Source organism: Lactuca serriola, chromosome 3 (genome assembly GCF_051521515.1).
Source record: "Lactuca serriola cultivar US96UC23 chromosome 3, Lser_US96UC23_V15, whole genome shotgun sequence".
NCBI classification, from domain to species: domain Eukaryota; kingdom Viridiplantae; phylum Streptophyta; class Magnoliopsida; order Asterales; family Asteraceae; genus Lactuca; species Lactuca serriola.
Window position 1 is genome coordinate 64,299,896 of NC_136410.1, and position 24,719 is coordinate 64,324,614.

The following is a 24,719-nucleotide window of genomic DNA, read 5'->3' on the forward strand; positions in this document are numbered from 1 at the left end:
TTTTTCCAAGTAAGCATGATTCGCAACTATCATCTGACTTAAGGTCAAACGACTCCAAGACTCCATCCTTTTGGAGTTGGCCTATGCGTTTCTTGCTTATATGTCCAAGGCGACAATGCCATAATGATGCTTTATCCAGGTTATTATTAGTTGTAGAATCAATACACAAAACATTATTTCCTAAGTTATCTACAACAGACACAGCTTCATACACACCATCACAAGGTAATGCTTTAAAATAAAGAACATTATTAAAGAAAGCATCAATAGAACCAACTTCATTATTAAACGAAAAGGTAAACCCTTGTTTGTACAAAGCATGAAAGGAAATAATATTTCTTGCCATTCCTGGTGACTAACAACATCTATTCAAATCTAAACTAAACCCACTACTTAGCGATAAAGTATAAACTCCAATCTTGGTAACAGGTAAAGCTTTCCTATTCCCCATGATCAAGTTTATTCTTCCTTGCTCCACATCCTCACTTCTTCTTAGTCCCTGCAAGTCACAACAAATATGAATACCACAACCGGTATCAAGGACCCAAGAATTAGAATGGGGTGAGTTATTAGAAATGATAGTGTAAATACCTGCATGGTTGGGTTTGACTTTCCCATCCTTCACATCCTGCTGGTATTTTGGGCAGTTCCGCTTCCAATGAGCCTTTTCATGGCAATAGAAGCATTCAGCCTCTTTTGGGTCAGAAGAAGGAGTGATGAAACCTTTCTTGGTTCCACTTGAAGAAGAGCCGTCAAGGGTCCGAGCCTCGGTACCCTTAGAAGAGCTCTTTCTCTTCTTCCCTCGAATTTTCCCGATTGCCAAGACCGGAGTTGAGTTTGGAGTAGGAGTGATAGCAACCGACTTCCCCTTAAGACCTGTTTCTGCGGTCTTGAGAAGTCCCTGAAGTTTGCTGAGGGTGACTTCTTCCTTGTTCATGTGATATGTCATGCGGAATTGATCATAGCACGATGGTAAGGAGTGCAAAATGATATCTATTGCAAGATCTTCCGGGAAGTTCACATTAAGCTTCAACAAACGATCCACATACCTTTGCATTTTCTGCATGTGGCTCGTGATGGATTCCCCGTCCTTCATCATGGTTGTTATCATGGAGTAGATGATTTCATACCTCTTTTGTCTTGCACTTTGATGGTATCTTTCCATCAAATCTTGGTGCATTTCATAAGGGTAGAAATCCTCATAAGACTTTTGGAGTTCCGCTGTCATCGTGGCCATCATGATGCAAGCCACTTTCGTAGCATCCCTTTCATGTGCCCGAAATTCAGCGATCTCCTGAGGAGTTGCAGTGGTCTCATCAATCTCCTTAAGCTCCTTGTCAAGGACATATTATTTGTCCTCGTAGCGGGTAATCATCCTGATGTTTCTGATCCACTCATTGAAGTTGGATCCATCAAAGGTGACTTTCCCACACAAGTTCATAAGGGTAAAGGAGCCATTAGGATTAGAGCCAGAAGCATTGTTGAAAGACATCTGAAGGAAAAAGAACAGGATTAGTTTAGATATAAGAGAGTCCTTAATAAAACACCCTAATGTAATATTAAGGCTAGGATCCAATCACAATATAATATAACTTAGAAGAGGTATGCCGTAATCTAAGCTATATCATATTTGAAAGGTAGGTGAATGACGATTCACCAATTTCCACCACGAAAACCGCAATATTTAAGTATTAGGTTTTTGAATGGTTCTTAGAAATTCCTAGATTCTTTGAGATTCAATGAACTTTTCAAAGGCATGTTTCAATCTCGAGTGTGCCCTCCAAGTTTTGTGACTGGGATACCGAGGATCACAAAACGAGGTGTGAAGTAACCATGCAAATCACTTGGTACCCTTAAAGTTTATCACTCAATCGATGTGCCGGTAAACCACACACGCTCCATCGATACTATAATAAACCCTAAGTCACCCTTTACCTACCTTGTTAAGTCCAAGTTAGTGTGCCGGTTAACCACACACGCTCCACCAACGACTTAATCAAAGTGTAAAGTGTAATTTCATGGAATAGCACCTTATTCACATTTTTCCTAAAGTAACTAAGATTGGGAATTTAACAAAACATTTAGTTAATTTATAATATTCATCATACTTTGAATGAGAATTAATAAGTCCTTGTCTTACCCGTTCGGCTAACGACCCTCCACCGGTCAAGCAAGCGGTGGGTGAGAGTGGACACCCATTAAGTCACCATTTTATAGGCAACAACCTTATACCCACCTTATAGACCGGCTTCGTGAATGAGGCGTACTAGCGGTAAGACGACTTTGTTCTTATACATATATATATATATATATATATATATATATATATATATATATATATATATATATATATATATATATATATATATATATAATTATTAAATCATAATAATATAAGTATAAGGGTTGAATTTTAATTTTTAAAATTCTAGGGATTGGAACTAAAGTTTTAACTTAACTTTACTTGTTCCAAAACTTGAGGGCAAGTTTTGTAAACTTTCAAAACTTTTCATTTCTTGTAACTTATGAGTTTAATAGAGTAATAAAATGAGGACTTTTCATTTTTCTAACTCTTGTGTTCTTTTAATGGTTTTTAATCCAAGAGACTTTTGGTTTTCCATAACTTGAGGACAAGTTATGGACTCCATTAAAACACATTATGATCAAGAATTAAACTACCACATAGGTTACAAATAATCCCTATGATCATCTAAACATCATAAGAACAAGAATATGAACATGAACATAAACACCTTCAAGAATCAAAATCACATTTAATCTTTGTAATTTAGATAACTAGTTGTTGTAAATGAGTTAGAAAAGACATTACACCTTCTAAAACAAGTTTTCAAGTAACAAAACAATTTAGGGTAATGTTTCTAATCCATTTCCAGCAACTGAAGTCGAAATTATGCACTCTGTCGACCCTACTCGTCGAGTGCATAAACCTACTTGCCGAGTAGGTTGAAGATACAAGTGAACTCGACGAGTCCTCCCCATGGACTCGCCGAGTCCATCAGTCAGACAACAAGATTTTCGACTTTCTTCAACTTTTAAGCACAAATAACAAACAAACAAGCCTAGGCTCTGATACCACTGATGGGTTTTGAGCATTCTAACACTTCCTAAGTGTACATGCAACCCTAATAACCTTGGATCTATGTTTGTCTAATTATCATGCTAAGTTGAATTCCAAGGTTATATTCCTATCTAGCATACATGGGGAACAATTTTAACTTGAATAATAGATAGAATAACTTACCTTGTTGTTGCTTGTGTTCCTTGAAACCTTGTGAGCCTAGCACCCCAATTGTGATGCCTCGAATGCTTCACACAACACCAAATGCTCTTGGAAAGACTCTTGAGATAATACACACTTCTTAAAATCGGCCAAGCCCTCTAGTTTCTTAGTGTCTAACCGATTTTGGTGGAGAATATGATTCTTATATAGTGTTGACACATCTAGGGTTACACCATGTAAACCCTAATGTGTCATGACTCTTCATTTCCATGACCCATGGGTTTGTAACTCCCATGGAGCATCCTATGGGTAGAACCCAACTTGATAATCCATGGAGCCTCTTAGCCCACTATACAAGATTTGGATGATTTACATAATCAACCCATATATTTAATTAGTTCTCTTTTGACCACTTAATTAATTCTAAATTAATTATTGATCAAACTAATCAAATAATATTATTAATATATTAGAACTTATAATATATTAATAATCTCCAAGTGTTATTTCTCTCATTTAGTCTATCCAGTTGCATGGTGCCATGCAACCCAAATGGACCATGCCGGGTCGGGTCAAGTACATACCAGAAATAGTTATGGACTTAGACACCTTATCCAACATTTACGGCCTAAGATATTCTTGGGCCGTGAACTGCCAAACTTGGGTGATTCTATCTTGATTTCATGTTCCTAATACACTCCTATACAAGTCCAAGGCAGTAGTATATCATGGGGAACAATCTAGGCTTGTTTTCGGGAGTTTACCGCCCAAGAACGCCTTGGGGAGTAAACTCCTAAATCGGATGATTTAGCTATGTAATCTATGTTATGAACACATTTAAAGCTTTCTAACACTACTAGAAAGAGTTACTCACAATTTGGGATAAAAACCCGAAGATCCGTGAGAGAGAATTTTGACTTTTCCCTAAATGGAAATCAACAAATGAACCAATTTGGTTCAGAATTCTATTTATAGTCCGGAGATATTTTTGGCAGAAAATATTTTTATTCCTGGAACGAACTCTAATGTCCTAGAGTCTTGTAATAACAGTGTTGCACAAAACCCTAGTGCATCCACTCTCCTAATATCTCCTTAAGTGTAAAATCCTGAAAACTGCCAAACTTATACTCGAAATCTGAGTTTTCACTGTAACTGTTCTACTTCTATTGGCTTCAAACGGTTTGTTCAGAATGGAAATTTCGGGTTGTCACATCATCCCCCTGTTGAAGGGAATTTCGTCCCGAAATTAGAATTTAGGCAAGGAAGTATGCAAGAATGATCGATTCGTGAGGAGGAAACTTCCTAATCGATTGGTTCTAGCGCACCTAAGTGAAATCAGGTTCTCGGTTGGCATTCCAACGAACCTTCACTAACTGGCGACGGCGTTGCTTCGTCCGCTTGACCTCTCGATCGAGGGTCACTACGGTTCTAATACGAAGGCGAGGATCTCGACGAGTGGACTTACAAGAGTCCTAACGGAAAGGTATGGTTTCACGATCGAGATGCGAAAAGTTGAATGTACGTTACTGAGTTCGCGGAGTAGGTCTAGTTTGTGCGAGGCACGGGACCGATTCTGATAAGAATCTCGGAGGTCCTAACTATATTGGATTTAGCTTTCCACGCGATACGAAGCATATTAAGCCATTCCCAGAGTGAGTTAACCTAAAGAGCTTGGTCACTCACTTGGAATTCCAAAGGTTCCTCTTCTTGCTTAACTTCCCAGTCAAAGGCCACCCCTTGCTGGCTCAAAGTCGTACGGGTTTCTGTAATTTGCGAGGAGTTCTGAATGAACTAAGACGGTAGGTCGGCAAGACCTAGAATTTGGTGAAGGACTGTCGGCGTCTCTGGTGTCGATAAATGCTCAACGGTTTTGACAAATTGAAAGAGTGCTCAAAATTTCCCACATTACAACAGTGTGTCATAGAAATTTAACTCTTCAATTTCAAAACTCGTGCCTAGAGAACTTCGCTAAAGTTCCTCTGTAGGAAAATGTTCCATGGGTTTTCTTCTTTCTACGAGGGTAGATAAGTAAGTCATTACATGGAGAAATGACGAACTGATCCAAGTAAGAAAGACATAACCCTATTCATTTAGCTCATGAAAACTATGGGCGTATTGGTCCTATCCAAAGGGTATCACTACGAACTCGAAGTGTCCACATCGAGTTCAGGAGATAGTCTTCCGGACATCTTTCTCTAACACTCGAACTGGTGATATTCGGACTTCAGATCCATTTCTGAAAGTAATTCTTTCCTTGCGTTTGCTCAACCATTTCGTCTATGCGAGGCAGAGATAACGATTTCTAATGGAAATCTTGACGGAGTCCTCGATATCCGAGGCACATATGATGCAATCTGTCGATCTCTAGGAGAATAAGACTGGGGTTCTCCAGGGTGAGAAGCCTAGTCTTCTTATTCTATAGCTGTGTGGTTCGCTAAGTTGTCTGTACTGTTCTTGTATCTCCGGAGTGTTTAGACTGTAGGGCGATGTGTATACGAGTCGTATATAATTAAGATTGAAAAGGTAGTCGAATAACTGATTCTTCTTTAAGCTCACATCCCATCGGGGAAAAAGAAGTTAAAGTGGAATCATCAATTCTAAACCTGTAGAACCTTGATTATATATCACTCTTATGCATACATTCCTCAGTGATAGATCAATCATATAAATCCTTGGATTGAACTTGACGTACTGCACGAGTGGTACTTCGGGGGTTTCTTCGGAAAAGAAAAGAACTAAGAGGTACTCCATGCATGATTACTTCGGTGTTCTGATATGACAGCTTCGTTGGAAAAGCGATCTAGAAGAAAGAGATGTACGTATGAAGCTGATTGTTTCTTGATGACGACATCATTCTGTTAGCACGAATGATAAGGATTTTGTGAGCAATTCTGTTTGACCCTAGATGTACTTCGATTGCTCAACAAAAGAGTAAGAGTATGTTCTCAAAAGTTTGACCTACATCCCTATGATGCAGTCCTAGTACGGAATGAAAGTATGTTCGCGAAGGTTTGACCTACATCCCTATGATGCAGTCCTAGTAATGAGTAGAAGTGTGTTTATGAAGGGTTGACCTACATCCCCATGATGCAGTCCTAGTAACGGGTGGAAGTAAGTTCGTAGAATGGTCTCAAGACGTTTGTTGTGCAATCCGAGGTATCATGGTTTGGTGAATAACAAGATCCAACCACTGAAAGAGACTTGGAAATGTTTTCGGATCTAACTTGTTATAGTCCAATGACTTGACTAAAACAGGTTTCAGATAGACTCCAATGAGAGTATGATAAGGGTACTTGAATAAAGAATGACACAGAAGTTAGCCGGCTGTCAATATCTTTGATATTCACGACGTAAAGATTCGGGAAAATGACCTTGTAAAGGTCTTACATCATATCCAGAGAAGATAGTTCTTGACAACATAAAGATCTAACTAAAGTACTTACGGTACAAGGTAATTTCATAGAAAATGCCACATCGGGCATAGACAGAAAAACACGATTCCTTTTTTATAAGGAAAATAAAGTAAAGCGTCTACTACCGGTGACGGTCATCCTTCTGGTGAACTCTCAGTTCAGCCAATTGACGTTCCACGTCAAATAGGTGTCTTTCGTACACCCTCTGGCGTACTCGAAGCTCTATGACTTCGGCTCGTGATTCAGCCAGTGCTTGCAGAAGGGTTTCATGGTTTCTCTCTGATCTCTCGCAAGCATCTTCTAGACGAATGGTGCGGAGGGTATGCATTCTAGCATAGGCGACAACTTCGGTAATCTGATATAGGGCTGTCCTGCCTTGAATCTCATTTCGGGCCACTCTGCGGACCAAGATTGGCAAGACTGTATCTGCTGAGCCCCCATTGTTCAAGTCGTAAAAGCTTCGGTCGCCATTAAATGGCATGGGCTGATCTTGTCCTTGGCTCCATGTTTCCAAGTATTCCACCCACTCAGGGGTCGGGCCTTGAAAAGCCGGACGAGGGTTAAGAATTGGAAAGGGAGCTGCTCGGGGTAGGTTCTCAACCTCTAGTTCGGAGTTAGCATCATACGAAAGGTCTTCATCATGCTGATCATTCAAGGAGATAGGACGATCATTATCTGGTTCTTCTCCAAACCAACCAGCTATGACTTCATTCGGAAGATACTGGTTGTCGAGGGGATGGAGTCCAGCTATGTTTTCTATGCGAGAATTTAGGGTAAGAGAATAATTATTAGACGAACTATCTAGATAATTATTTAGAAAACCTTCATTAGTTACATCGCTATTTGTGAAGTGCATACCAGCTATGTGTAATCTAAATAGGATAGACCTTCGAATAAGTGACCTTAACTCCAAATTCACATAGAATAGGGGTAAGGCAAAGTTTTCACAGATTCTAAGTCTATAACATCCTAATTACATACAGCCTTAGTGTATCCACTTAGCAACTATCAACTTAGTAATGAAGATCCCGTTTTAGTTCTCAAGTATAAAGTACTTATAGTAACACCAAATACTCCTATAGTATTTTAATTTTAATGATATGTTCTATTGTTCTCATTGTGGTAGGGTTGGTAAGATTTTAGCATTGTTGCAACCACACAATTAAACTTAGGCACATGCTAGTCAACCCTCGGATAATATAGGTGATCAGACTATATCTTCCCAGTTTTGACCATATGTCTCTAAGCCCACTTGTGTTGCCCAACAATCGTAATTCTTTTGTATTGTCCTAGTGACACTGATTTTAGTATGAATGCAGCACGTATACTTACTTAAATATTTTATTATTTAAAGTATAAACTCTTGGTCAGAGTATTTTTAATGCCTTATGTATTTATAGTTAGTATATCTTTTATGGGTTGACATACTTAATTCACTATAAACAATGCTCTGATACCAATCTGTCACACCCCAAAACCAAGAACAGCGGAAACGTTCTGGGGCGGAGGACGTCATGTATAATATCACAACACTGTAAAGTAGTAAACAAGCAACAACATCATCCATTGCATTAATAATATAATTATTATACATGTGTTCTGTCGAATTTTGATAAACACTAAAGCATAAATCAAAATGAAAGATGAGTCTTGAACAAGCTCCATCTTCCTTTCTCCTTGCATCGGTATCTGTCTATGATGACCTGAGGATACAAGTAATTTTGAAAGCGAGTATCAACTTTGAAGCTGGTGAGATCATAAGTATTTAGTGTCTTAATTTGTATGTAAGAATTTGTATATGAACTGTAAGTATGAAGATGTTTGTAAAACAACTATAAACGTTTGAAAAAAACCCTAGAAATCCCTATGATTCCTACTATTATATAAAGTGCGTCTTCTACCAAGACCTAAGTGTTCTCAATGTAGTCTTCTACCAAGACTTAACTGTTCTAAATGTTCGTTTCTTGTAAGAGTGTGTAATTTTCCCAAGTGTAACTATTATTAACAAAACATAGTTTTTACATTTATAGTTTAAGTGAAAAGATCACTAAATATATGTACAGGGAAAATTAATGTAGTACTAAAACGTAGCTCTATAAGAACTACTGCTGTACTAACTACCTTAAACCGGATTTATATTAAGGCATCATGTCATTAATTGCACCATACTATCGACTGGTAACAACGACATACGAATGGTCGTAATAACGGAATGACGTTTGTCACCCGCAGACCTGCAGGTCCGGCTGTAGCTAGCAGCAAGGTGTAGGATAGTCAATCTAGTATAGATCTATACGCAAACTCACGCTCTCTCTCCAAGAGAATTCTGGCTACAACTCGGGCCATGACATTAAGGCATGCTCCGATACAGTGGATCACAATTTTATTAACGTATTCATGTATATGTACTTATGTAAGCGTAATCATGTAAAACTATATGAACGTATGCCCTTGCTACCCAAAGGTACTGAACTGACTGAAAGGAACTATTATATCCATATATGTATACATGATATATAACTAATGTTTAAACGACCTTCGGACGGTACCCGATATCCCACCAGACCACATCTCAAGCGCGAAAAGGAAATAGGGTGGATAGCCTTCCTAAGTCTTTTAAAACATTACTTATATAACTATACAAATATAGGCATGCTTATAACAAAATCTCTATGTAAACGTGATTATGTAATTGTATAGTAATGTACTATGTATACTAGTTGTAATGTAAGTTCTCTCTATCTAGCAAGTATTGACTCATGAATGAACTGACTCCTTGTGTGATATCGTGTTCTAGAAATAGTTCTAGTATCTTCCTAAGCTACCCATATGGTAGCTTACTAGTAATATAACTGGTACGTATGAACATGGATGTATACCCTTGCTATCCAAGGGCATTGGATGAACTGGAAAGACCTTTTATGACTATATATGTACACATGATATATAACTAATATTTAAACGACCTTCGGACGGTACCCGATATCCCACCAGACCACATCTCAAGCGCGAAAAGGAAATAAGGTGGATAGCCTTCCTAAGTCTTTTAAACGTTTCTTATATAACCATACATATAGAGGCATGCAATTTATAATATAAAAGCATAAATAAGTTTTGTAAAACATTTGAACATAAATATTATTATAAGAAAAGATCGACTTGATGTCAATCTATAAAACAGTTTGAAGGCATAAGTTTGATAAAACAGTTTAAGTATAAAGAAACATTTGTTTGAAACACAATTGTAAATAAGTTTGAAATGTAATATAAAGAGTAAAATGTACAGGGTAATAAGGAGTTTAAAACATATAAAATGTTATAAAAATCATTTGAAGGAACTGTTTTGGTAAAACGGCTAATGAGTAGCCAAATCATTTGAATGTTGTATATTAATCACATGTGATTGATGTAATAACTAGCATAATTCTACTTATTAATCACATGTGATTGATATAATAACAAGCACGTTTCTACTTGTATCCCCCCCATAAAACATTTAAAAATAGTTTAAAACATTAGTTAAGTGGTATGAACTCACCTGCAGTAAGTGACTGGAATTGAACGGACTGTTATCGTAAGGAAGGATCGGGCAAGTGCTTGGTGTCAAGTGAAGACTTTAGACACACACAATGATCCTAATTACATATAATGACATATGTATATAAATAATTAGTTATTAAAACACTAATTATACAAGTATAAACATTTAAACGCGAGGAAAACACTTTTGGTCAAGTGCTAGGAGGCTAATGGGTTGAAACAAAGGAGTGCAATGCCCCTAATGGGAGTTTATGGTCTAATGGCCATATGTTTTGGAGTTTACGGCCCAGGGGAGTAAACTCCTGGCCGTAAACTCTCAACCAAGTCCCTAAATGAAGTCTAACAATTATACAACTCATGTGGTGAATTGCTTCAAGGCTAGATCAAGTGTTTGGGTGCCATATTAACTCCTTTAAGGGGTTTACGGCCCAGGGACCATATACCCTTGGAGTTTACGGCCGTAAAGTCCCTAGGGAGGGTGGTTATCGTGTTTTCAAGTCTCTAAATTAACTAGGAACTAAACTAGGCTTTTGTACTTGGCTTTAGAAGAGTTTATGGCACCATTTGGCACCATTTTATAGAGTTCACGGCCCTAGAACCTTTTGGGCCGTAAACTCCCTTACTCTTGGTGTTCTAAGTGTGTTAGCTAGTCCATAACTCATTTGGGTACATGCCCAAATTGGTCTCTTGGCTTAAGGAAGGAGTTAAGGTGTCATTTGACCCCTTTATAGGTGTTTACGGCCCAAGAACTTGTCTTGGCCATAAACTCCTCAACACTTGTGGTTCCTTATGTTTTCTTGGTTCTAAACACTTTAGGGTACATGTCTAAAATAAAGTCTAAGCCTTGGGCGCCTTAAAAGCACCATTTAGAGCATGTTCTTTGGAGTTTACGGCCTACGATATTCTTGGGCCGTGAACTCCCAAACTTGGGTGATTCTAGCTTGATTTCATGTTCCTAATACACTCCTATACAAGTCCAAGGAAGTAGTATATCACGGGGAACAATCTAGGCTTGTTTTCGGGAGTTTACCGCCCAAGAATGCCTTGGGGAGTAAACTCCTAAATCGGATGATTTAACTATGTAATCTATGTTATGAACACATTTAAAGCTTTCTAACACTACTAGAAAGAGTTACTCACAATTTGGGATAAAAACCCGAAGATCCGTGAGAGAGAATTTTGACTTTTCCCTAAATGGAAATCAACAAATGAACCAATTTGGTTCAGAATTCTATTTATAGTCCAGAGATATTTTTAGCAGAAAATATTTTTATTCTTGGAACGAACTCTAATTTCCAGTGTTGCACAAAACCCTAGTGCATCCACTCTCCTAATATCTCCTTAAGTGTAAAATCCTGAAAACTGCCAAACTTATACTCGAAATCTGAGTTTTCACTGTAACTGTTCTACTTCTATTGGCTTCAAACGGTTTGTTCAGAATGGAAAAAGACTTAGGAAGGCTATCCACCCTATTTCCTTTTCGCGCTTGAGATGTGGTCTGGTGGGATATCGGGTACCGTCCGAAGCTCGTTTAAATATTAGTTATATATCATGTGTACATATATAGTCATAAAAGGTCTTTCTAGTTCATCCAATGCCCTTGGATAGCAAGGGTATACATCCATGTTCATACGTACCAGTTATATTACTACTAAGCTACCATATGGGTAGCTTAGGAAGATACTAGAACTATTAATAGAACACGATATCACACAAGGAGTCAGTTCATTCATGAGTCAATACTTGCTAGATAGAGAGAACTTACATTACAACTAGTATACATAGTACATTACTATACAATTACATAATCACGTTTACATAGATATTTTGTTATAAGCATGCATATAGTTGTATAGTTATATAAGTAATGTTTTAAAAGACTTAGGAAGACTATCCACCCTATTTCCTTTTCGTGCTTGAGATGTGGTCTGGTGGGATATCGAGTACCGTTCGAAGGTCGTTTAAACATTAGTTATATATCATGTATACATATATGGACATAATAGTTCCTTTCAGTCAGTTCAGTGCCTTTGGGTAGCAAGGGCATATGTTCATATGCTTTTACATGATTACGCTTACATAAGTACATATACATGAATACGTTAATAGAATTGTGATCCACTATATCGAAGCATGCCTTAAATGTCATGGCCCGAGTTGTAGCCAGAACTCTCTTGGAGGGAGAGCATGAGTTTGCGTATAGATCTATACTGGATTGACTATCCTACACCTTGCTGCTAGCTACAGCCGGACCTGCAGGTCTGCGGGTGCCAAACGTCATTCTGTTATTACGACCATTCGTATGTCATTGTTACCAGTCGATAGTATGGTGCAATTAATCACATGATGCCTTAATATAAATCCGGTTTAAGGTAATTAGTACAGCAGTAGTTCTTATAGAGCTACGTTTTAGTACTACATTAATTTTCCCTGTACATATATTTAGTGATCTTTTCACTTAAACTATAAATGTAAAAACTATGTTTTGTTAATAATAGTTACACTTGGGAAAATTACACACTCTTACAAGAAACGAACATTTAGAACAGTTAAGTCTTGGTAGAAGACTACATTGAGAACAGTAAGGTCTTGGTACAAGACGCACTTTATATAATAGTAGGAATCATAGGGATTTCTAGGGTTTTTTTCAAACGTTTACAGTTGTTTTACAAACATCTTCATACTTATAGTTCATATACAGATTCTTACATACAAATTAAGACACTAAATACTTATGATCTCACCAGCTTCAAAGCTGATACTCGCTTTCAAAATTACTTGTATCCCCAGGTCATCATAGACAAATACCGATGCAAGGAGAAAGGAAGATGGAGCTTGTTCAAGACTCATCTTTCATTTTGATTTATGCTTTAGTGTTTATCAAAATTTTACAGAATACATGTATAATAATTATATTATTAATGCAATGGATGATGTTGTTGCTTGTTTACTACTTTACATTGTTGTGATATTATACATGACGTCCTCCGCCCCAGAACGTTTCCGCCGTTCTTGGTTTTGGGGTGTGACACGACTCTTGTCTTCTACTGTACCTACTTTGGTGTTTGAATATGTAATGTTTAAAAACTTATGTAAAACTTATACTTATTAATGAAATGGTTGTTTGTACTTGGATTACTATATTGCATGTGTTGTGATACTTACATGAAGTCCTCCGCCCCCGAACGTTTCCGCAGTTCTGGTTTGGGGGTGTGACAGATTGGTATCAGAGCATTGTTTATAGTGAACTCAGTATATCAGTCATAAAAGATATACAACTATAAACCTATTGGGATAAAAAACACTATGACCAAGAGTTATACTTTCAAAATATAACAATATTTTATAAAAGTATAAGTACATGCAAGATATATATACTAGAATGAGTATCATAAGAGGAACAAAATAAAAGTATTTGGATGTTGAACATTACAGTTAAACCTAGACAGTTATGTAATCATATTTGGGATCAATATAGCCTGATCAACTATATTCATTTGAGATATGACCAACATGTGTTTGGGAGTGATTGTATTGTTGCAACAAGTCTAAAACTTACCTAGGTACCAGATGAATTGTAGAACCAAACACAAAGGTTAAAATACTATAGGAGTATTTTAGGATGCTATAAATAGAAAAATGAAAACTTATCAACTTCTAATAACTGGAAGTCCAAGAATCAAATACCATGGAAGTATTTTAAATAAACTTTTGGGAAATGTTAAAAAGATCTTTTCTAATAAGTCTATAAGTACTAAGTGGATACGTTAAGGTTATATATAGCCGAGATTTTATGGACTTAAAATAGGTGATTTTCACTCTACTTCCTTTTCCTTGTTTGAATTTGGGTTTAGAGTAGGATTACTTATTCGAAGGTCTATTTGATCTGGATCATATATAATCGGTACACCCGATGTGATTATAGGAGGACCAGGAAGGATCACCTTTGTAAAATTCAAATTTTCGCATAGATTCTTTAGACATTCCCATTCTGATATAAACCTCTTAGATAAATACTCTGGAAATCAATAGAAAAGTCAAGGAGGATCCAACAGAATTTCATCAGGGGAATCCCAAGAAAGAAACATATGAGAAGTACATAAACTATAGAAATCATTTAGGGCCCTTACCCTATTAAGGACACCAATGAGAGATTTGCATGAACTTCATTGATTCAAAATCTTCATTACGAAGCAATGGGAACCAAGGTCAGAATCGGAAGTAAGATAGCCCAGGAATTCAATATACCTACAGAGGAGAAAAACACCATATAGATACCAGGAGAGAATAAAATGGAGAACAAAGGAAAACCACGCATGATTCATGTGAAGAGTTTGAGCACCATCTCATCTAAGTAATAACTAGTAAATCGGTTCAACCTAGTGAGTTTGGGATTTCATTACTCACATTAGGTTTGGAGCTTATCCTCTTTTCCTGTGATAGATAATGACCATAAATCAGATCACGGAATCTTAATTGATGGTGATTACTTCTCAAATTCATAAGTCTATTCTATGTAGACATTGTTATGAATTGTTTTCGAATATTTTCGAAAATTAGGAAACGATATCCACCAAGCGAAGGTAACTTAGTTTGGATGATACTCGGTTCCTAACCATTCTCGAAACTTAACTATATTCCTTACCAGGACTGCATCATAGGGATGTAGGCCGAATCATTAAGAACAATATAACAAAACGAAAGATTAATACATAGATACAAATGGTTAGAATACATCTAGAGACACGATAGTCGCTCACAAACTCATTTTCTTATCATATAACAAAATCATGCCTCCAAAGAAGTGTAACCAACCCACCAACAAAACACCAATCCTTCAGATAGATGCAGCTACGTTTCAGATTGCGGTCACAACAGTTGTAACAGCTGTCATGGCACACCTTAATGCTAACAATGCAAATGTTAGTAGTAATTCTATCGGTAACCCCGATAGTGGTGATGACCAAGTACAGCCATAAGCACCTACTTATAAGGACACCTCGAACCTTAAGCCTAATATCCTTAAACGAAAGTTTGAGAACTTGAAAAGGAGTTGTTCAACTCAAGAACCTAACAGAGGGCAACAAACTGGGGCAATCAATACCCCCATCAACCCTGTTATTCTAGCACCAACCAAACCGTACTTAGGAAACCTCCCACACTGCAGCAAGTGCAACTACCATCATCATGGAGTTTGTCGAGACCTGCATTTCAATAGATGCAACATAAAGGGGCATACCGCCCGCATCTGTAGAACTCCGGTCGAGTTCATCACTTCAACTACTGATGTTGGAACCATTCCCATATGTCACCTTTGTGGTGAAACAGGACATTACAAGAGGGACTGTCCAACAGAGAAGAACTAAGGGGGAGCAAGAGGATTTTGATCCCAATACATAGGAAAGCATCAAAGAACCCTGCTATATTTTGGTATGCTTTCAAACCCCGATAACTATTTATAATTATGATTACTCTTCCGTTCAAACTAAATCATAACACTTATATAAAAATTTGAAACCCTAACAGGTAAGCTATGATAACTTAGTGTATACATAAGGGTCATTTATAATTAAGATTTGTATAGTTAGAGTGAGTAATCCCGCCTCATTTCCTATTCCTTGTTTGGTTGTGGATTTAGGGCAGGGTTGCTCAGTCTAAGGTCTCACCAATCTTAATTATACATGACTTGTATGCACCAAACAATTATAGAGAGACCTAGTAAGGATCGTTTCATGAAAGTTCATAATTTCAAATTATCAGGACCCTCGTATTGGTAGTACCCTCCAACTTCGAATCAAAAAGGGGTTTGTAGTGATAATAATAGAATAAAACCAGAAGTGTAGAAAACTTAGGTACTTAGGATATCATTCTAGTAATCATTCATCCCAGAACGACTTAATATCTATTTCATCGAGAAAATTCTGACATCCTCATTCGACATGGTTTGGCCTGGCCCTTACCATGTGAAAATTCTTATGCTGTATAAGAGAACCTTTCCTTAATCAGCCGTAAGATGAAATCCTTTCAATCCATAACACAAAACACTTAGGTTTCCTCTCGTTTCAAAACTTCAGAAGTACCCATGAGAAGAGTACCACGCCATTCTAGCCTACTTAGTAGACAGGAAACTTCAAACGAAAAGCACAGAAGTAGTCTTAGAAGTCAATAACTACTGAAATACCTCAATAGATCTCATAGGAAAATCATTATACCGCAGGTCAAGTTCAAGAATAGCGACTAAGAACTCATTAACTTGATCTATCGTTGCTAAGTGTATACACGAGGGTGGTATATAAGTTAGACTTAACAAGATTAAGGATGTGTGCTTCCGCCCTATCTCCTGTTCCTTGTTTGGTTGTGGACCTAGGGCAGAGTCACCCATCTGAACGTTTTGGGAAATCTAAATTATATATGACTTGTATACACGAGGTGATGATGGATGAGCCAAGTATGAGTCTGATCAGGAACTTCGGAGCAAAAGCCAGCATCATGTATTCTACCAAGTAGAATTCAACATGAGACCATGACAGTGGGTCGAGCTACTAAATGACTACGAATTTGAAATTCGTTATCATCTCGACAAAGCCAATATAGTAGCTAACACCCTAAGTCGAAAAGAGTATACAGGTCATAGTTCCAATCATTGACTATGATAACCCATTCAATTCTCTCCACACAAAGTAAGGAGGCTCAATAGGAAGCCGTGAGACCTGAAAATCTGGCTAGTAGAGAAGATAACTAGAACGTGTGAGTGCACGGTATGCCAATATCTGTTATCTCCACTGAGATAATAGAATCATCTCGCAGTTCAGGTCGTCACTCAGAAATGTCTAGGAACTAGAGTAGTCATGATTCGATGGGATCGGCTATGGTAAAGAATGGGACACCCATTTACCAATTAGTCAAGACCATTATCACACTAGCATTCAAGTTGCTCCATTCAAAACCTTATGTGGTCACAAGTACAGATCCCATATGCATTGGACAAAATTAGGTAATACGCAACTAGCTAGAGATCCAATTTCAACACAGCACCCTCGCTGATCTGGAATTCATCCGAGAAACTACCAAGAACAAAATACGAATCGGGAAGCACCATAAAGCTTCCAGAGTTAACCAGATAAACTACGGCTTCGATAAATGAAAACCCTTGGAATTCCAGGATTGATGACCTTATCATATGAAGGTCTCACTCAGGAAAGACAAGATGCGCTTTAAAAAAGCGTGAAATAAAAAACTCAAAGTACATAAGACCATTTGAGGTTATTACCAGAATCGGTCTTGTACCTTTAAACTTAGACTACCACAAAACTTAATAACATTCATCCCATCTTTTGCATATTTAATTTTAAGAGGTGTCTATCCGATAAAACACTTGTTATTTCACTTGATGAAATCAAGTTATATAAAAGTCTACACTCTGTAGAAGAACCAATAAAAACCATGGATAGGGAAATCTAAAGAACCACACAAAGTCTTATCCTGTTAGTGAAGGTTCGCTGGATTACAAACCGGGGACCTGAATTCACTTGGGAAAGGGAAGATTAGACCTAGTCCATGAGTATCACTTTAGACTTAATTTCGGGACGAAATTCCCTCTAACAGGGGGGATAATGTGACACCAGTCAAATTTTGGTCAAAAATTTATTGATCTATAATCATAATTGGGATGAACCAAGTGGTAGAGTTTGTAACAAGGTTTCCAAAAATATAAAGAACACTGAAATCTGAGTTATAACGAAGAAGTTATGACCAATCGAAAATCTGCGATAAAACCGGCAAAACACTGTTCAGTGTAAACAGCGAATTTTCGATAAAAGGCTTTTTAGCCTTAACAATCTAAATAAAATTTTTAGATTATGTAAGCCGAGAACATTCATAAAAAGAACGTCAAAATCTGACTTCGTATGAGGAAGTTATGATTTTTCGAAGTTTCGGTTTAGCAGTAGACAACTAAAAATTTGAAATATAAATCGATCGATATTTAGCCGACGCAACTTAAGCGAGAATCGAAGGTCTCGTCAAAAGTAGCACAACGATAAAAAGACAGACGAAAACGGACGTCAGATGAAGAAGTTATGAATTTTTAACAGATTTTTCCTGTCCCGGTCTGTTAAAAATAATAATATTAAAAATAAGATCAAAATTAGCCGACGAAGTCTAAACGAAATTCGTAGAGTATAATTTTACCTACGCATGCATATAAAGAACGTCAAAAACGGAGTTCGTATGCAAAAGCTATGAATTTTAGAAGTTTTTGGCTCAAAAACCGAGAAAAATCGCATAGTACTATTCTGCCACGTCACCCTCGAATGCAAGGCTGCCACGTGTCATCTTCGGGTTGGACCGCAAATCGCCGTGTCAAGATCGGATTGGACCGCAGCTGCGGTCCAGTAAGAAGCCTACACCTTCGCATCGGACACCCCCTCCGCATACGTGGCCTTTTCCTATTGGACCGAAGTCCGGTCCACTCAGAAGCTGCCATGTCCGAAGCCTCGCCTCGTGTACCACCCTCCTTCCGACGCGTGTGCTTCTGACTCCTCGCCCTTGCCACCTGTCCCACTTCGGACCGCACCCTCGCACCTCTATATAAAGGGTGAGAGACTTCTCGGATTTGAGAGGTTTTTCACCCCAATTTTCACCATTTTTCACCTTTTCACCCCCTCGACTTTCTCACGACCCCCGAAGGCCCCGGTATCATGTATAAAGCCCGAAGCAAGCCCCGGAGACCCGGAAATCTCAGGAATTCATCCTCTCTCCTGTCGAAACTCTGCCCGATTTAAGCCGGTTTTTCATCAAACAAACTATTTTTCGGGAAACGAAACGCTGCCGGAATTACCACCTATCAAGGTGAGTTCATACCCCTATAATTTACATTTTTAATGGTTTCTAAATGCTTTTTAGGGGGGGAATACAAGTTTAACACAATATTAAATTGTGTTAATAACTATATGTGATAATAATCATGCAAATAGTTTCCATATGCTTTAATGAATTACCAAATACATCCAAAATGACTTAAAGCCATGTTAAATCTTTAAAGTCATGTAAACTCCGTTAAATTCATTTGAAAAATGTTTTATAAACTATTTCAAATTATAAATGCCAAAAATCATGTTTATATATGTATAAATATATAAATAAGATTTGAAGGACTTAGGACTAATGAATTATCTTATTTCCTTTTCCTTGTTTGGATGTGGAGTTAAGGTTGTGTTATTTGTCCGAAGGTCGTTTCCTTCTTAATTATATATATATATATATATATATATATATATATATATATATATATATATTATACATATATAAGTACAAAAGGTTACTCCTTTTGGTATCACCACCTTTGTATCAGGCTGAGCAAATGTGTTCATCCATGGGAAATCATGCTAATTAGAATAGAGCATATAAATTATAATTGGTATAATTTATGATTCAAAACTAAATATACAAGTATGATTCACGACTGTATACTTTCCAAGGAAATTACCAACAATTCATTTATCTATACCAGGATATGTATAATGCCTTTAATATACGAATAACATATTAAAGAAGTAAATATACATCGTACCGGGTTTGCATTAACAAAGGTACGGTACAGAGTACCAGGGTTAGCAATCACGGGGTAATAATACATCATACCGGGTTTGCATTAACAAAGGTACGATACAGAGTACCAGGGTTAGCAATCACGGGGTAATAATACATCGTAAATCTCGTTGAAACAATAAATTTGTGAGACCCTTCACGGTGTACTTATCTAAGTACGACTTTAAGTCCTGACCTATTAACCAAAATCTCTTGTAGGCAGAGCGTGAATTTGTGTATTGATCTATATGGGACTGACAATCCTGCACCTCTACTGTTCGCTACAGTTTGGCCGGCAGGCCTAGGGTGTCAAATATCATTCCATTCCAACACCTGAAGAACGTCGTCGCAGGCATCTCAGTCATATTAGTATGGTTAATACAACTCATATGGATAAAACAATGAGTGAATTACTAAGTTATATACTTCTCTTAAAACAGTAAGAAAAGATAATTACATCCCGACTAAATATACCTTCTGTAGTTTTTACTTACAGTAAAAGCTACGTATCATGAAATCAAGTATGGTAAATATACTTGTACTTCTGTTTTTGAACATTTAAAACCACAAGGCAGTATTATGGATAATATAATATTTTCTTGGATTAATACTAAGGTTTTACCATAGAACACATATAACTAAGAATACTTTTACAAATGAAATGGTTTATGGATTTAAACCACTCATTCAAAAGAAACGGGTTATGGGATTTAACAACTTATACAAAGGAAACGGTTTATGGGATTTAACCACTTACACAAAGGAAACGGTTTATGGGATTAAACCACTTTTACAAATGGAACGGTTATGGGATTAAACCACTTTTCCAAAGAACCTAGAGTATACTTTACAGAACTAAAATACTTATGAACTCACCAGCTTAAATGCTAATCTACTCTTTTCAAATAACTTGTATTCTCAGGAATCCAGTAGACAGGTACACTCCCAAAGCTCTTGAGAAGACTACCTAGTACTGTACCGCGAATCGTCTTCTACTGTACCTACTTTGGTGTTTGAATATGTAATGTTTAAAAACTTATGTAAAACTTATACTTATTAATGAAATGGTTGTTTGTAATTGGATTAGTATATTGCATGTGTTGTGATACTTACATGAAGTCCTTCGCCCCCGAACGTTTCCGGCGTTCTGGTTTGGGGGTGTGACAGATTGGTATCGGAGCATTGTTTATAGTGAACTCAGTATATCAGTCATAAAAGATATACAACTATAAACCCATTGGGATAAAAAACACTCTGACCAAGAGTTATACTTTCAAAATATAACAATATTTGATAAAAGTATAAGTACATGCAGGATATATATACTAGAATGAGTATCACAAGAGGAACAAAACAAAAGTATTTGGATGTTGAACATTACAGTTAAACCTAGACAGTTTTGTAATCATATCTGGGATCAATATAGCCTGATCAACTATATTCATTTGAGATATGACCAACATGTGTTTGGGAGAGATTGTATTGTTGCAACAAGTCTAAAAATTACCTAGGTACCAGATGAATTGTAGAACCAAACACAAAGGTTAAAATACTATAGGAGTATTTTAGGTTGCTATAACAAGAAAACTGAAAACTTATCAACTTCTAATAACTGGAAGTCCAAGAATCAAATACCATGGAAGTATTTTAAATAAACTTTTGGGAAATGTTAAAAAGATCTTTTCTGATAAGTCTATAAGTACTAAGTGGATACGTTAAGGTTATATATAGCCGAGATTTTATGGACTTAGAATAGGTGATTTTCACTCTACTTCCTTTTCTTGTTTAGATGTGGTTTTAGAGTAGGATTACTTATTCGAAGGTCTATTTGATCTGGATTATATATAATCGGTACACCCCATGTGATTATAGGAGGAACAGGAAGGATCACCTTTGTAAAAATTCAAATTTTTTCATAGATTCTTTAGACATTCCCATTCTCATATAAACCCCTTAGATAAATACTTTGGAAATCAATAGAAGAGTCAAGGAGGATCCAATAGAATTTCATTAGGGGAATCCCAAGAAAGAAACATATGAGAAGTACATAAACTATAGAAATCATTTAGTGCCCTTACCCTATTAAGGACACCAATGAGAGATTCGCATGAACTTCAGAGATTCAAAATCTTCATTACGAAGCAATGGGAACTAGGGTCAGAATCGGAAGTAGGATAGCCTGGGAATTCAATATACCTACAGAGGAGAAAAACACTATATAGATAATTGGAGAGAATAAATCAATACCAGGAGAGAATAAAATGGAGAACAAAGGAAAACCACGCATGATTCATGTGAAGAGTTTAAGCACCATCTCAGGCCGTCACTTGTGACCACATAAGGTTTTGAATGGAGCAACTTGAATCTACCCTGTAGTTTACAAACTCAATCTACCCAACGAACTTCTTAACGTACATTCTACATTCCACGTATCTAACTTGAAAAAGTGTCTGTCCAACGAGACTCTTGTAATCCCACTCGACGAGATCGAGATCAACGAGAGCCTCAACTTCGTGGAAGAACCAGTAGAGATCATGGACCGAGAAGTCAAGCAGAGGAAGCAAATCCGTATCCCGATTGTGAAGGTTCGCTAGAACGCCAAGCAAGGACCGGAATTCACTTGGGAGCGTGAGGATCAGATGAAACTGAAATATCCTCATCTTTTTGCTTAGTTATTTGTAACTACTTTATTTGTTTAGACTTTAATTTCGGGATGAAATTTCCATTCGTATCATAAGTTAATGTATTTATTTCTTATTTTTAACAAATATAAAGTTCGTTTGATTATTTTAATATTATTTTTAAATGAACGGGTGAAAGAAAGTGTCGTCTCGGGTTTTGAATTTTAAAAACCGCAAACACCTCGCGTCTTAGAAGTTCCCGACCAAACTATTATGTTTGGGTTGAAAAATCATCCCAAAAACCGTGAACTCATGCCTATGTATGGGTTTACTCTCCAAGAATAGCCATTATGTGTTTACTCCCCAAATACCCAAAAGAGTAAACTCCAAAATATCCTTTCAAGTATCATCTTAGATTTTATTCCAAATCTTCAAACTAGTAAGTGTTCTAACCATTTCAAGTTGGTTTAATACTTAATCTAGTGTTTGTGCATCTATTCATCCATTCATATATGTATTTTGTCTAGATTCCCAAAACACCAAGAACCCTAAGAACACACACTAAGTGTTCTTGGACTTTTAGCTCAAATCAAGTCTCCTAATAGTATATACTTCCATCCTTGAGTGTTATTAAGCTAGTATTACATTTAAACATCAAGAAAATATGCCAAGAACACAAGGTTTGAGGTGTTCATGGTCCAAGAATGTTCTTGGGACGTAAACACCAAGAATGGCACCAAGGTGTGCCTAAGTCCCTTGTTTAGCCCTAGTTTGATGTTTAAGCCTTACCTTGACATGTTTAAACCTTCCATTGATGTGTTTAAGCCTTGAAAAACACCAAAGACCAACATTTATAGGTGTTTACGGTTTGGGGATCTCCCAAAACCGTAAACACCCTAAAGTGTGTTTAAATGGGTCATTTTCCTTCCTTAGCCCTAAAAACTAACTTAGACAATTACCTTGTTGTGTTAAGGACTTGAAAACATTGCAATACCCTTTTCCATAAGGGTTTATGGTAGTAAACCCAATGGGAAATGACCATGAGGCCGTAAACTCCTCTAAGGAGTGTTTTTGTTGCCCTAGTCCCTTCCAAAGGCCAAACCACCCTTTAGAAATGCTTCAAAAGGCTTGTTAAACCACAAAACAACACATGGTCAATAGGAGTAGAGTTTATGACCGTAAAACCTAAAGTTTACTGCCATAAACTCCTTGGGTTATGACCATCAAAACTGTAAACTCCAAGGGAGTTTACCCTTGAACGCCAAACACCCTAGCTTTGCCCTACCAACACTTGGATGCAATCCTTGTGATCTTTAACACTTGAAACAAAGTGTTTTTATGTTCTAGAGTGTCCCGACTTAATTTATTAGTTATGTTTTGGCTAATTAGTTATATATATGTTCATTATATGATAACTAGGCTCGTGCGTGTGTACAAGTCTTCATTTGTCACCTAGCACCGTGTCCAATACTTCAATCCAATCCACTCACCACAAGTGAGTTCATACAACTTTAACTAACCTTTGGAATACTTTTAAATGTTTTAAATGATTTTATGGGGGGGGGGAATACAAGTTGAATACTTATAGTTATTACATCAGTCACATGTGATTAATAACTACAAAACCAATGATTTTATTACTGTTCAAACTGTTTTACAAATTCTTTTACTTATCAAATACTTTTACTTAAACTTTGTTATACTTATTATAAATTGCATGCCCGTATATGTATTGTTATATAAGCAATGTTTAAAAGGCTTAAGAAGGCCGTCCGCCCTATTTCCTTTTCGCGCTTGAGATGTGGTCTGGTGGGATATCGGGTAGCCGTCCGAAGCTCGTTTCAATATTAATTGTATATCATGTGTAAATATATAGTCATAAAAGTTCTTCAATATTCATACGTGCCAGTTACATCATTATTAAGTTACCATCGGGGTAGCACATGATAATACTTATACTATTGTTAGAACAATGAGATGTTCAATGAGTCAGTTCATTCATGAGTCAGTACTTATTACTATGAGAACATTTACAACTATACTAGAAGAAGAACATATACAACTATACTAGAAAGAGAACATATACAACTATACTAGAAAGAGAACATATACAACGATACTTCTCAATACATTAAATATACATGAATACGTTATCAAAATTATGATCCACTGTATCGGAGCATGCCTTCAATGTCATGGCCCGAGTTGTAGCTATAGTCTCTTGGAGGGAGAGCGTGAGTTTGCGTATAGATCTATATTGGATTGACTATCCTACAAATAGCTGCTAGCTACAGCCGGACCTGCAAGTATGCGGCT